Source organism: Helianthus annuus, chromosome 17 (genome assembly GCF_002127325.2).
Source record: "Helianthus annuus cultivar XRQ/B chromosome 17, HanXRQr2.0-SUNRISE, whole genome shotgun sequence".
Lineage (NCBI taxonomy): Eukaryota > Viridiplantae > Streptophyta > Magnoliopsida > Asterales > Asteraceae > Helianthus > Helianthus annuus.
Window position 1 is genome coordinate 159,012,890 of NC_035449.2, and position 16,795 is coordinate 159,029,684.

The 16,795-nt window shown below is 37.3% G+C and overlaps 1 long non-coding RNA gene across 1 annotated transcript; it reads left to right on the top strand.

The window, feature by feature from the left end:
- Window positions 1-7,838: 7,838 nt before the first annotated feature.
- Window positions 7,839-8,884, top strand: LOC118489006. The gene is made up of 3 exons (XR_004885704.1): window positions 7,839-8,000; window positions 8,069-8,202; window positions 8,612-8,884. It is a non-coding gene; the product is annotated as an uncharacterized LOC118489006 (long non-coding RNA).
- Window positions 8,885-16,795: the final 7,911 nt, after the last annotated feature.

Below are 16,795 nucleotides of genomic sequence, written 5' to 3' on the forward strand. Positions count from 1 at the left end.
CTCAGTTCAATCTAGAACCTTTACCAAATCCACCAATGAGTAACGAGAATATGGCTGAACTCCGCCACTTTGGCAAAGAACTAATGGATACTGCGAATAGGATCCAAGAGATTGGGGGACAGATCTCCTGGAAATACGATAAGAGGGAACGCCATTACTAGAATATCATCTGACAAAGGATAGGGGATTTATGGAACTATGGTTGTGTAATAGTAATAGTCAAAATCAGTCTGTAAAATAACCTAAAATAAAACTTTGTAAGATAATGGTGTGTATTGATGCATACTATTAAATATAAATGGAAATCAAGAAATCAATAATTTTGGCTATATGTGTATTGTGAAATTAATATGATTATTTTATGTATAATTGTTATTTATTGATACTAATAAAATTAAATATATTATCAGATGGAAAATGCTAATAATGAACCAGTTAATGAGGTTAATCAATCTGAGCAACAACCGGGGGATCAATATATGACTAGGCAGGATATAGAAAATATCGTTGCTCAAGGGATAGCCAACGCTATTTCAGCAATAGTTGCTCAAGGGATAGCCAACGCTAGTCCAGCAATCGTTGCTGCTGTTAAAAATCCAATAGAACCACAACAAATCATTCCTAGCAAACGTATTTCTGAAGATAACTTCAGTAATAGCGTAAACGGAGGCAATAATCATACTAATCATGAGAATGAGCCACAGCAAGCTCCTACCCCTAAGAAAATGAAAGCTGCAACGCCTGGTTGCACTTACAAAGAATTTCTTGCTTGTAAACCCACTGAGTTTGCAGGCAATGAAGGAGCGACTGCGGCACTACGTTGGTTAGAGAAAACCGAGGCAGTAATTGCCATAAGTAAATGTGCTCAGGATGATCAGGTCATGTACGCGTTAAACCTTTTCAAAGAAGGGGCGCTAGAATGGTGGAATACGGTGTTACAAGCAAAAGGAAGAAGGATGGCGTATGCTATGAACTGGGAAGAATTTAAGAGCTTTGTAGAAAGAAAATTTTGTCCCGAATATGAAAAGGAACAAATGACAAATAAGTTTTTAACCCACCGGATGGTGGATGTAGATTATCGAAGGTATACTTCGACATTCTTCGAGTATGCTCGAGTAGTACCAACCCTGGCTTTGCCAGAGCCGGTACTTATTTCTCGTTATATTTGGGGATTGATTGCTGAAATCCGTAATATCATCAAGGCTGCGAAACCTCGCACGATTGATGATGCGGTGGATTTAGCCAATACTCTGACTGATGAACTAGTACGGACAAGAGAAGAAAATAGAAGGAAGGAAGTAGCCCAAAAGATTACCCAAGGATTCCGTCCGGGTAACCATAACAATTTCAAGAAAGGAGGGAATGGGCAATCTTCTACTAGCCCATTTTGCAATTCTTGCAAAAGAAAGCATTTTGGAAGATGCAAAGGATATTGCAATTTTTGCAAAATTTCGGGGCATCAAGAAGAAGACTGCAGGAGGAAGAGATTTTCAGTCTGCTACAACTGTGGAGAAGCTGGACATCTTAGGCCAGATTGTCCAAAACTGAACAAACTATCTAACAATAAAGCCAAACCTGCAGAAGAAGCAAAAAGGAATGTAAGAGCCTTCCAACTGACTACTCAGGAAGCAGAGCTCATTCTAGATATAATAGTTGGTACGTTCTTAGTTCACAACGTTTACACAAAAGTATTATTTGACTCTGGTGCAAACCAAAGTTTTATAAATATTTCATTTTGCCAAACTCTTAACTTACCTTTAACCAGCATTAGGCAAATTTCTACAGTAGAAACGGCAGATGGGAATTCAGTTAAATAAGGTTCTGCAAAACGTAGAAATAGAACTTTTAAGTCATAAATTTCTGCAACCCCATTATCTAGGAAATTAGTTGAATTTGATGCTTTGTTAGGAATGGATTGGTTAGTAAACAACCATGCTTAAATTATCTGTGATAAGAATTCCATAAAAATTTGTGCACCCATTGGAGAAGTAATAATGATTACAGGAGATAAGCCATGTAAATCCATAAAGTTTATATCAGTAATGAAAGTTGCTAATTATGAACAAAAGCAAGGAATAGTATAAATGATTTCAGTAATCATTAATACTAAAGATAAAGAACTTAAGGAAATTTCTGTAGTTTCAGAATACTCAGATGTATTCCCAGAACAATTACCAGGGTTACCACCAGATAGGGAGGTAGAATTTAGGATTCATCTAATTCCAGAAACTATACCGATAGCCAAGGCACCTTATCGGTTAGCACCCACAGAAATATTAACACTGAAAAATCAATTAGATGAATTATTAAGTAAAGGTTTCATACAACCTAGTTTATCCCCATGGGAGGAGGCACCAGTGTTGTTTATTAAGAAAAAGGATGGTCCGATGAGAATGTGTATTAATTATAGAGAATTGAATAAGGTTACAATTAAGAATCGATACCCATTACCTAGGATTGAGGATCTTTTCGATCAACTTCAAGGAGCTAGATATTTTTCTAAGATATACCTACGTTCCGGATATCATCAATTGAAAGTACAAGAGGAAGACCTACCTAAAACTGCTTTCAGAACTAGGTATGGTCATTACAAGTTTACAGTCATGCCCTTCGGATTAACGAATGCACTTGCAACATTCATGGACAAAATGAATAGGATCTGTAAACCATATTTGGATAAATTTGTAATTATCTTCATCGACGATATACTTATTTATGCCAAAAGTCAGGAAAAACATTATCAGCACCTGCATGCACTCTTAACTTTGTTAAGAAAAGAGAAGCTTTTCGCCAAATTCTCGAAGTGTGAATTTTGGCTGCCAGAAGTACAATTTCTAGGTCATATGGTGAATCATGAAGGTATTCACGTAGATCCTGATAAGATAGCAGCAATTACCAAATGGAAGGTTCCGCAATCCGCAAATGGAAATTAGGAGTTTTGTAGGTTTAGCCGGATACTATAGACGGTTTATTAAGGATTTTTCCAAGATAGCTATATCATTAACTAAGCTAACCTGTAAAACAGTTAAGTTTGAATAAGGACCTAAACAAAAAGAAGCCTTTAAGATCTTAAAGTATAAATTAACAAATGCCCTAATCCTATCCTTACCAGAAGGAACAGAAGATTTTAAAGTATATGGTGATGCTTCAAAGCTAGGATTTGGATGTGTGTTAATGCAATGCAAAAATGTAATTGCATATGCATCAAGGCAATTGAAAAAGCACGAAGAAAGTTATACCACTCATGACTTAGAATTAGGAGCCATAATTTTGCCCTTAAGATTTGGGGACATTATCTGTATGGAAGTAAGTTTACTGTCTATACGGGTCATAAGAATTTAAGATATATATTTGAGCAAAAAGAATTAAACATAAGGTAAAGGAGATGGATGAAAATCCTAAGTGACTACGACTGCGATATTCAGTATCACGAAGGAAAGGCTAAAGACGGCTAGAGATCGCCAGAAGAGTTATACAGATAATAGACGAAAGCCGTTGGAGTTTCAAGTTGGAGACAAAATGCTATTGAAAGTATCTCCGTGGAAAGGAGTTGTTAGATTCGGTAAGAAAGCAAAGTTAAGTCCAAGGTACGTAGGACCATTTCCAGTAATCCAACGTATAGGACCAGTTGCTTATCGTGTACAACTACCAGAAGAGTTAGCTGGAGTACATGATGTATTTCATGTATCCAATCTCAAGAAATGTTTATCAGACGAATCCCTGGTAGTACCTCTTCAAGATATAGAGGTAAATGAAAAATTGAAATTTGTAGAGAAACCACTACAAATAGAAGATAGAAAGATCAAGTTTCTCAAACACTAGTATTGGTCAAAGTCAAGTGGAATTCAAAAGAAAGGACCAGAATACACTTGGGAGCTGGAATCAGAAATGAAGTGGAAATATCCTCATTTATTCCAGTAAATCTCGAGGACGAGATTTTTCTTAAGGTGGGAAGGATGTAACAACTCTCACTAAAATCAATACTTAGGGTGTTATTTATCTATTAAGGAAACCCTAATTAAGAAACCCAAGTAATTCTGCATAAACCCTAAAATTTTCAGAACAATCTGAATCAGGATCAGGGCCCCTAAAACTCAGGGGGGGGGGGTAAAACATAGTTGACGATTATCTAAATAAATCGTTGTCAAAAATGAATTTAACGAAACTGTCAACTCACCAAAGCTACTGGACACGAAACCAACCTAGGCTAGGAAATAGACCCGTCGCGCCACGCGACGCGCGCAAGGAAACCCTTCGCGTGGCGCGAAGGGGGGCATTTTTCAGATATAAATAGGGGATGTTGGCACTTGAAGTTTGTTGTTAATTCGACGTCCAAACTCTAATTCTACACTGAGATATCGTAGAATCAGTCCTAAACACACACAATTCACGAATCGCTGCCGCAAAACAGGGTAATAACTCGATCGCTATTACGTATCAACGTCCGATCGATTGAAACTATCCAACGATTGTTTAAATGCTGCTAAAATTGAGTTTATACTTTGTTATTCATCGTGATTTCGACTTGAATGTTTGAGTGCTGTCCGAACTCGGACTATACTCTGTCACTCGTTGTGAATCCGCTGAATTGTTAAGTATTGCACTTTGTTAATCGTTGTGAGGGTTTAATCTCGTGAATTGACGTAACTGCGGTATTAGTTACTAACCCAGTTTGTGTGCATTATTATTTAAATTAGGTTAAACAAGGCTAAATCAGTAGGCTTATACACTTCTCGTTAAATCTGCAATGTGAGTCATTCTCTTTTTTATCAACTGTTTTACAATACTCCAAATTATTTTCAAAAGTTATAATTGCAGGGACTAAGTCATGGATATCTTGAATCACTGGCTAAGTGGGGTATAGTGCACATTACTAATTTTCTCCCAGTTAGGTTCATTGACCTACTAGGGATAATCATCACTATTTGGGTTCATTGACCTAATAGGGGTATAACCATCGTCACCATTGTGACATGTCACCATTGTGACACGGCGCCAGATAAAAATAAGATATAAGCCATTGTAATCGCTCTTATGCTGTAATTAATAACTATGCATCATTTTATGTAAATAGAATGATTCACTTAGTATTTCCCGCTGACAAAACCTTTTTCAAACATGTTTCAGGTGATCTGTTATGATCCAGGAAAAGTGTCGTGAAGCACTACAAGCTTAAGAAAGTGGCTCATGATAAAATAAAGAAACATGTTTTGTAAAATAAAAGATTTCCCAGTGAAATCAAATGATTGTAAGTTACCGGGATTTTATCCCTAAATTTTGTAAACGGGCAGTTTTAAATATTGAAAGATCCTGTTTTAAAAGACTTCCGCTGTCGCCTAAATTAAATACCACGGGTTTTCTGTCCCGCGGCTCCTGAAACGGGTCAAACCGGGTCGGGGCCGTGACACCGGATAAGGGAAACTTGATATTGAACATCTTGAATCTTGGAAATGGTGAATGATGATGATTAGGGTTTGGGTTTGGGTTGAATGATGGTTATGAATGGATTGAAGGATTGATGGTAGTTAGGGTTATGGAATGAAGATTAGATGGTGAAAATGAATGATTGTGGGTGATTGAATGAACTATGGTTTGGTGAATAGAGATGAAGATGAATTGGGTGATGATGATTCTTGATTCAGATGAAGGTTGGTGATATGGATCGATTGAGAGTGGAAGGGATGACAGGTTATGGCTCCCATAGGTCATATCAACTGTACCATTCCTGCAACTGATTTAAGCATCTACAGTGGCCAAGAACGGTCTACCAAGTATCACTCTCGATTGTTCCTTCTCTATATACGGCTCAACATCCAACACAACAAAATCTTTTGGGTAATAAAAATCACCCACCTTGACAGTCAATCCCTTCAAAATCCCTCGGGGCCTCTTTCGTGAGTATTCAGCTAACACCATATAAGCATTAACCTGTTGCAATGGACCCAATTCATACCTGTCATAAACATACCCTGGAAGAACACTCACTCTAGCTCCATAATCCAATAAAGCGTTATTCGTCTTGAAATCTCCAAGTTGGATTGGGATAAGCGGTTCTCTTAACACTCTATCTTTCTCCAATCTAACATCCTCAACCATACTAACTGTAGCAATGGAAATATTCTCTTTGAACCCTGAAGCAACATCATCAGCCATTACTATTACCGGAGTTACTTCCTCAACTGGGATTTCTTCTAATATCTCTAACCTCTCAGATTTTCTTTCTAAAAATACATTAGACTGGTCAGTTAGCTGTCCAATTTGCTGGGCAAGTGATTCATTGATCTTCTGTTTATCATCGAACGACTGGTAGATTTCCATTAAACGCTTGACGATGGTGTTGATTACTTCTAATATCTAATCTACCTCATTTGGGGAGTTTTTAACGAAACCTACTTGGTCACGTTCTTGAAAATAATCACTGCCCTCGTAACCATACTTTTCCAAGAAATCTGAATTTGGGTTACGATTGTGCCTGTCCCTGCCTTTATCGGATTGATTGTAGTTTTGATATCCTCTGGATCCATTCAGAATGTGGACAATCTTGAGCCCAGTGATAATAGCTCCCGCAACGTGTGTCACACCCCGACCACGTAAAACAACAAAACGTGGCGGAAACGTCGGGGAGTGTTGTAACAGAATCATTGTTTCACAACCATGGATTTAAGCAGTTTCATTTTATTGAATTAAGTGAGTTACAACGTCTTAACAACAAAGAAACATAACAAAATTAACTAGTCTTGCATCCTTTAATGTCACTAAGGCCTCGTCCATTCCTATGTGAGCATACACCAATATCATCATCATATATCACCAACTATTGTACCTGAAACACATGTGAAAATACGTCAGCATAAAAATGCCGGCGAATACATAGGTTTTATGTGAGTGTCAGATTCATGGCTCGTTTTACATGTTGCAATACTTATTTAAAAACCTTATTTTGAAAAGTATAGCATTGCGACATAATTAACCAACTCAAATCAAGTTGATTATAATTTATAAAATCTCGTAGCCATGATTCTTAACTCCAAAACATTTGTTTAATTAAACCCAGATTGTAAATCGTTTTTGAAATAAAACTCAAAAGGTATATATATATTGATAGAAAAACCTTGTATCATAACTTTGTTTTGATGACATTTGCCCAAGTGATCTAGATAACGCAACGATATATAATGTGTTAAAAGCACTTATATATAGGAAGTACCAGCGGCGTATCCACTGTAACATTCGTCAAATACGGATATCCAAAATCCGACCGGTTTTAAAACCCGAATCCTAATTTTTAAAAACCTCGGAAAATTTTCGCGAATTAGATTACCGTTGAAACCATTTTTTTTCCTCTCCTTATTTTAATTGTCAAAAATGTTATTTATTTATTTTAGTTAATTAATTTATGTAAATAAACATTTGAAAATAAATCTTTTTTTTTTGTTATTTTAAAACTAGTTAATGAATTCTAGTTAACGGAGTTAAAACTTAGTTAGTTAAGGAAGTATGACAATAGGGACTGTTTGTGTATTTATTAGAAAGAAAAACAAATAGGGACTAGTTGTGCTTTTATTAGAAGTTAGAGCTGAATCAAGAAAAAAAAAAGATATCATATTGGATTGTAAATTATCTTTTAAAAAAAAACCCATTTTAAAAGAAACAGCCTTGTAGAAATGGTTGCCGCCAAAAATGAGTGACAGCTACCTTTCCTTTTGAACAGAATCGCTGATTGACCGGGATTTAATTCCGAATACGCGTGTTTCTCTTTTGGCTATCAATCAAGACCCTAACCCGAAATCACGGCTTCATACCTTCACCAAACCATCTATATATAGCCATCAAGCCTTTGTCTCGACACCACAGCACCCGTCGAACATAGTTTCACTTTCGCCGTGTCGGAAACTCACCGGAGTTACGTGAGGTGGGCACGACAGGAAATCTTGCATCATCGAGCACCGGAGAAACCGGAAGTCACCGGAGTTCGAGGAACTCGCGGATATCCCGACTCGGTATATTTTCTTATAACCTGTTTGTTCATCAAATCCTTCATCTACATGATGTTCTGTCACAATCCTAGTTTCCTTCATCAAATCCAAGCATTTCGCCGGAGATCGGAGTTCACGTACAGTTCGAACCGGAGTAACATACGTCGCCGGGACAACAAACTCGTTGCCGGATGATCGGATCTTTGCGGCCTCCTCCTCTCGTTCGGTATATCTCGCCCGCTATTTCTTTTACCTCGTTTAAACCCTGTTAAAATACTATGATTCTTTGATATTATAACCCGAAAGTTTGAAAAAAAAAAGAAAGAAAAAAAAAAGAAATGCTAGTCACCTTCGTTTTCTGTGTTCTTTCTCATTCAATTGTTTAAAGTTTTGGCATAAAACTTTCATAACAGTTCGTGCATGGCTATGTTTCATTGTTATGAATAATTTAATGTTAACATCATATTAGTTTTAATATTAGAGTATATGGTTATCTTTTGAATATTAATATTTGTTTAAACTTATAAAGTCATTAATGAGATAAATTATAATCTTAATCGATTCGCAAACCATAGATACTAGGATATTTGTTTAAACTTATAGTAATCGCCTCTCGTGTGATATTTCATATTTAGGATAATCGCTTACGTTCGTTCTCTTGCAATCTCTTGGATAATCTCAAACCTTTCTACTCTTCCTCATTTACCAAGAAAACGCAACGCAAGCAAAGGTGAGTATACTCGATCCCATTTTCGTTTTAAACACATTTGGGTGCCACATGTATTCCGTATTCAAATTACACAACACTTGAGTCTTGTTTTTAAGCACACTCTATCCGCATTTAAACATGAAACAATTTGATGCTTGTTAATCTCTTATGCTATGTATGTTGAACGTGTTAATCTCAATGCCCTTGAGTCTTGGGGTATTGCGATGTTGAACGATATTTGAACGATATGTGAACGATGTTGAACGATGTTGAACGATGTTGAACGATGTTGAACGATGTTGAACGAGATTGAACGATGTTGAACGATATTGGATGACAAAATAGTAACATGTATCATTTTTTTTCATGTTGGATATGAGTACATTTAAACACTTTATTCTACTATATTATGTATCAAACTTGTATACTCGCCAACATATTTTTGTTGATGTTATTTTAATACATGTTGCAGGTGGTTAGACGAAGTGATCAAGAAAACAAGCTAGGATGAACCTAGAAACCCATTTCAGCAATTAAACAATGCTTGAATTTATGTTTACTATTTGAAACGATGTATCACTCTTTAGTTTTAATAAAATGATTTAATTCATATTGTCACAATTAGTGTTATGTTGTTTTGAGCAATTTGTTTGTCTCATCCCGATGTTTCCGCCATCGGTTGGGGTGTGACATCCACCATGATTTTAATATATTACACCCGCCCCATTACCTAATCACTTCCCTTAATCCCAATGGTTCAAACAGTTACAAATGGTTCACATAAATCAAAAGGTTACAAATGGTTCACATAAATCAATCAACTTCAAATGGTTCAAAATGTATAAAACAATGTGTCCATATACTGGATAAGCGTATGCAACAAATGAACGTATATAGCGTGAAAGCTAATGTAAAACAATGTCCTAAGTATGCTAAGTTAACATACAAAGCATGAAATGTAATGTAAAACAATGTGCTAGCATGCTCAGTCAACATACATAGCAAAAATGTAATGTAAATTAATGTATTATGTATGCACTGAATGGACATACATAGCATAAAACATAATGAAATCATGTGCTAATAGTGTACTAATGAACATAGCATGTATATGATATGAAAACATGGAAAACACGAAAGTAACAAGTAGGCACATGTGTTTCACCCCAAAACAGTTTGAAAACAGTAAAAGAGGGGACTATGCACTCACTTGAGGGTGCTTAGAAGTCATGAACAACAACCAAGCAAAGCTAGAGGGATCACAGAATCAACCGGCACCTAATATAGGTAACTATATAAATAACCGGACCTAAATCGGGAGATTGGATAGAATGAGGTCTCGTAAACCAAATGAGTGTGGGGGACTCACATGATATGGTTTAACAAGGCCTACATACTAAAAGGAAACCTATCCTAAGTGCATACGACCCATTACGGCCCGTTTAGGTAGGTTACGCTACTTTAACGCGTCGTTCGCGTAAAACATGTTCAGACCGCCTAACTAGTCTTATGACAAGTATTATATGCCTTAACATGTTTATTAATGTTGCCTAAATAGTTTAGATGTCAAAAATTATGTTACATATGCTTAAAATGAATTTATGCGTAAAAAAGGGCATTTTGGTAATTTTTCCTAAGGCATATAAACTACCTATCATACAACTACTTAAACGAAGTGACCATAAGGTATAACCTCGGAAGGTTATTCCCTATAAACCTATGGTCACCTAATGTGTTTGGTCGGATCCTAATGATCGACCAAACGGGTCGGGTTCGAAAGCATAAGCGATTGTTTAGATCGCTTACCTTACGACCCTATATAAGCAGAAATCTAAAAGTGACGAGTTAAACATGTTAAATACATGTTTAACGAGGTTTTAAAACAAGTTTGATATCAAGACAAAGGGTCTTGATACCCAAAAGTAGTTTGGTTACAAAATACGCAAAAATACGCATTTTGGCCGAAACTACGACTCGCCACTATGCCTAGATAACGTGGTAATCAGTAGGTATAGTCATAAGAGACTAAAACCATCGTGATTACGCTCAAGTTATGAAGTTCAAATGAACTTCGTATTGACCATAAACTGGTCAATGCAGAAAGTCAAGCAGAGTTTGACTTTAACGCTAAAAATGCATAAAAGAACGAAAGAGGACTTACAAAAGGTCCAAGGAGGTTTGATCCAATTTATTCTCAGGTATGAAGTGCAAGACTTCAACTTATAGAATGAAAATCAGATCAAATGTGAGTTTGAGAGCAAAGGGGGTGTGGTTTATATAGTTTTTGCACAACCGTTAAGATCGTTCATCGTAAAACGAGCTTCGATCTCATCCGTACACATGTGCAATTGGTTTTGTGAAACCATGGGAGCCCCTAGTTTCATTAAAACCATGTGCAAATGAGGGAAACAGCTGGAACAAGCTGGAATTTAGGTTTTTCATTTTGGTCCCTTCCTAAGATAACTATGGCAGAATGTCAATTTTGGTCCCTGAATGTGCAAAACATGGTTTTTGATGCATTTCTGACACGTTTAAGCCCTGTTAATCCCATTTCAAGGCTCTAAAATGAAGTTAAAGTATAGGGAACATGAAACATGCTTAAAAATATGTCGGATGTTGGTTCGTTTGGCCGTACGATCACGTTATACGGTTAATTACGATGAAACACGAACGAATGCGAAAAACGATCCAAATTACGCGACGAAAGGATTTTTATCATGCCAATCACTAAAATAAAATATTTTAATGATTACATAAAGTTTTGGATGTCCGGATGTATTCAGAACGTAAGATATGCGCGAAAATGCAAACTTATGCACTTTTTGACGCTTTTAGTCCCTGAATGAGCATAAAGTTTATTTTTGCGCACAAAATACCTCAAAGACTATTTCTAAGCTATGTAAAGGATATTTAGGACATATTTAACTTATGATCAAGTTCCAGAATGTTCGTTACAGTACAAATCGGCATACTTTCGCAGTTTGTCGAATTTAGTCCCTGTAAGCGATTAAACTTGATTTCGGCATACCAAACCATCCAAAACTTATTTCTAAGTTATGTAAAGGTTATTTATGGTATGTTAAGCCTATTTCACTATTCCAGAGTGTTTGCTGCATTAAACTAGTTATATTTTCGCATCAGATTGCGTATAACCTTCCAGAAAGCGATTTAAAGCCCGAAATCGAACAAGAATTGATATGTGCAAATGATACACATATTTATACAAATCCCAAGTATGAAACACAATATTTCATTGATTTGGTATTTGTTTGATGGCCGTGGAGGCACAGGTGTCACAACATGAGCATGGGTCATAATCATATTTCGATGCCATTATTTCTGCACAAATAACAAACTAACAGTAGTATTGAACAAACTAAAAAAATAAATAAATAAAAATAAAAACTAACTATAAAGAAAAAAAACAAATATTTTTGGATTTTATTTTAATTATTTTTTATGCAAAACGAAAACAAACAAACAAAAGTAAACTCGCACTAAGCGCACTAGCTCCCCGGCAACAGCGCCATTTCCTCTGTGAGTTGGCCCACTTGCTTTGCGAATGCTCCATGCGATTTGTCTCTTACTTCAAACTCTTTCTTCATTTCAGATTTGATCTCTTGATTTGAAGTAGTGAGGGCATTCATAGCATTCATGAGTGCATCAAACTTAGAATTTTTCGAGTCATCACTGCTCGTTTGAGAGTTTGAAGCACCACCCCCATTTCCACCTTAGTTGTAGCCACGTTGGTAGTTATTATCACCGTTTTGGTATCCTTGGCTACCCCCTTGATTGTAATTCCTTTGGTAACCCCGTTGGTTACCACCTTGCCGATTATAATAAGAAGAACCGCCTTGCCCACCTTGATTTCCCGATTGAAAGTTTGGGTTCATTTGGTTCGAAGCATTACCACATCGGAAATTTGGGTGATTTCTCAAACCTGGATGGTAAGTGTTGGAGTTCATATCATATTGCTTTCGCTCCCCATACACTTGATTTACCTCTTCGGTATAGTCACCCGGTCCCGTTTGACATTGATCGGTCTGATGACTAATCTCCCCACAATCTTCACAAACCGCAAATTGCACCGCATTCACCTCCTTCCTCTTCATACGAGCCAACTCCTGTTCTAGAGTAGAAATCCGATCTTTAGAGTCAAGATCGGGAAGTGACCGGGAAATGGGATGTTTTTTAGCTCTATCGGCCGATTCCTTTGACTTTGACTGCTTGCTTATCCACTCAAGAAAATCCCAATCGTCATCTTCATGGTTACTCAACAATGTTCCGTTGCTCGTTGACTCGATGTGGTTCCATGTCTCGTCATCTAACCCTCTCACAAAACACTTAACCAATTCCCACTTTTCGATTTGATGATGTGGGCACTTCCGAATCAATTCCTTGTACCGAGTGAATGCTTCATGTAATGGTTCACTCAAAAGTTGACGAAAAGACCTTATTTCATATCTAGCATCATCGGTCTTCGCCATCGAGTAATACTCGTCATGAAAGACTTGTTGCATTTCGCCCCATGTACGAATACTATTCCCCGGAAGTGTAAGGAACCATTGTTTCGCCTTATCCTTTAGTGAAAACTGAAATAACCGAAGCTTGACCTTTTCTAATGCAAAATCATGCCCCCCCAATACTGCTACACATGGCCAAAAACTCTGCCAAATGAGTGTATGGTTCATCATTGGACCTCCCATTGAAGTGGGGAAGTATATTGATGTAATGAGGCTTGCAATCAAACATTCTTCTCTCGCACACGATTGATGAGTCATTGTCGGTGATCACCGGCCTAAAACGGTCATTGACTCCCCTTTGAGGTTGTTGACGCCGACGTGGACCATCAATTTCTTGCTCCCTTGGTATTCGATTATCCCTTCGATTATCTCCTCTATTTCCACCTTGGTTACCACCTTGATTACCTCCTCCCACAAAACGAGGAATCCGGTTAGGGTTAACATTATTGTTATTGTTGTTGTAGAACCCATCATCCCGGTTCCTTTGATTGTTGTTTTGTGGGTTTCGGTTGTTTCCATAACCGTCGTTTCTCACATTCCCATACCCATAATTTTCATTCCCCACAAAATTGGCATTTTGATAGCAAAATTCATCGTCGTCGAACCCTCTAGCGTTGTAGACATTCCCCCGGTTCACATACCCCCAATCGTCATCATCGACCCGATCATCATAGTTACCCACATCATCCGAGTATATCGAATGAATACTCACGTGCTCCGGCGATTGGTAACCGGGAACACTGAACGGCTCATCATCGGGGATAGCATTTCTCAAATCATCTAAGTTAAAGAACGGGTCGTCATTCGCGGGATTGCCACGATCTCGGTTGCCTCTACGATCTGAATTAACATTCCGGTCATCAAGTTTAGTGGGTAAGGAGTTATGTCGGTGAAGGTTTTGTTGTTGGGGTGTTCTTTGGGTGTTGTTGGGATTTTGGTTTCGGAATGGTGGTGTGGGTGGTCTTGAATTGTTACCACCACCCGGTTGGTCTTGAGGTATAGGTTGGGGGTTTTGGGTGGGGTTGAAGTTTCCTCGAGTTTGGAATTGGTTTTGATTGAGGTTTGGGTAATTGAGGTTTTGGTTGGAATTTTGGTTTGCCATTGAATCGGTTTCAATGGACGGTGTAAATTGTGGTGTTTGGGTGGCTTGGTTAGAAACAAGGGTTGCTTCAAACCGGCTTGCTAGGTTCCTTCTTGCGACTCTTTCAATTTCCGGTTCGTAGACTAATGGTGAAGTCCTCCTAGAATTCCTTGTATGCATGCACTACCTGTAATCTGCACAAGTAACACAACCCGCGTAACAAGGAAAAAGACAAAGTACAAGAAAAGAAACTATGCAAATTAAACAGTTAATCATGCAAATTCAAACAATAATCCAAACACAAAGCGCACGCACTCCCCAACAACGACGCCATTTTGATGAGGCTATCGCGGGCCACTAAAAAAAAAATAACCTAACTTTACCTATAGACAGGGTAAGTCGGGTGTCGAATCCACGAGAAGCATGTGGTTAGTGTTACACGTTTTGTTTGTAAATTTTACTAAACTAACTGATGATTATAAAAACTGATATGGAACTAAAAACACATGAAACAAGTTGCAATTAAGAAAAAGATTGAGTTGTAATAAATAATGATGAGAAAAGGTGATCACTCCGGGATTCAGATTCTGTAAATACTAATAACCTAGTTCTGATTTTATTGGATGTCATTGATTGAATAGTAAATCTGTCACATCTACCAATTTCCTATGCAGTTCAAAATTTTAATATTAATTGATCAGATAAATATTAAAACAAACATACATAGGAATCATTCAATCAACAAAAGCATAATTGGATTCAAAACATAATTATAACTCTGACTGTCACTCAGGATTTGTCTGTCACACAAATTATATAATCACGCAAATAGTCGGCTGTCACCCGACTACAAATCCAAATCTCAATAAAAACAGAAACTAGAATTAAAAGTGTCTCACAAGAATCATTCACCCGAAGTGTCTACGAGAGATTTAGCCGCTCATGATACTCGAACAATCCTCGATCGCTTGATAAAAAGTTGAACTCATGATTAATTCGGTGTTGTGCGGATGATTAATTATGATGATGTGTGATTTGAAAGATCCTAAGTATTTCTTATGGCCGCTGCCTCCCTTCGTGAATGGCCCCCCAAAAAGATGTTATACGGCTGCCAATGTTTCCTGAATGATAAAGGCCCAAAGTTGTATTATGGCTGCCCAATTGTTCACGTAATGGAGGCCCACTAAAATCATGTATTGTTGCTGCCCAGATCGATGATATAGGTTGGTTATTGTGTCTGCCCAATTCGGTGCTAATGATGACGTTTTCTAGGCCCACCCAAGTTGATGGCTGCTGGTTTTTTCGAGATGGTGAAGGAGCCCACTAAGGGTTTTAAAAACCTTAAATCTATCTCACCAAACACACGTGCTCCCCCATTATTTCAGCCGTCACCTACGGTTTCGAACCGTAGGTTACGGTTTCCTTTATGTTGTTTTTTTTTAAATGTAAACTTCATTTACGGTTTCCTTTATATTGTTTTGATTTCAATCCGTAGGCCCCATGTTGATAACGTAAGCCGCATGTGAAACATTCTGTTTCTTTCTTTGTGTATTGAACCAAAAGTTAACATATCTCTCAATTTATCCAACCAAACATGCATGTGTACTGATCCATGATATTCCCAATTCCACGTGATGTCTATGCCTCCTCTCACATATGATGTATATATATTAAATAATGTTGAGGTCATGATTAATTTTCAATACAAAACCTCCAAAGGCCACGTGATTGATGATGGCTACTTCTTTCAATTATATCTGTTGCACATAATAAACACTTTATGACCCGAAACTCATCCCGAACATTACCAAGTGCCGCATTTATCAATCTTGACCATTCGGTTTCGTCTTTAAACCCACAAAGTTCTTCAAATTAAGCAATTAACCTACAAAACCACAATTTCTCGCAGTTATCTCATTCGATGCATATAATTAACTAAAACCGAATAAAAGACGCAAGATAAACACTTTAAAGCTTGGGTTTCACCCTATCCATCAGCGACCTATGTTATCAAGATTAACATATCATTGGCATGCAATATTCAAGTCAACCCTCTGTTTACCGCAAGATTTAAATTTAACATGACCTCTCGTTCACGGGTGGTGCGTTACTCCTATAGCGCTATACATGTTAAATGGAGGCTCCTACGAAGTTAATGACATGTTTATCACATAAGAATCACCCAAAGATATGAATCAAGTATAATGAATAAGTTTGCATGTATTTGGATTGTTAGTGCATTCCATAAAGTATAAAGTGTTTGTGATTTTAATAAGCTAAACATATTGCACCGAAAATGTGTATAACATAAAAGGGGTATTCGAGCGTACTCACGGTTTTGCAAAGCTTCCTTTGAAATCCTGTGAAGAGTTTTGTTAGTTGGATGATGGAACACCAAAGTCAACCTACATGGGGTAAACAAAGGTGTGTAAGTAATGGAATTTGAATGGAAGATAAAGTATAAAAAGTATATATGTATAAAATTATTATCTAGTCTAAGTACTCG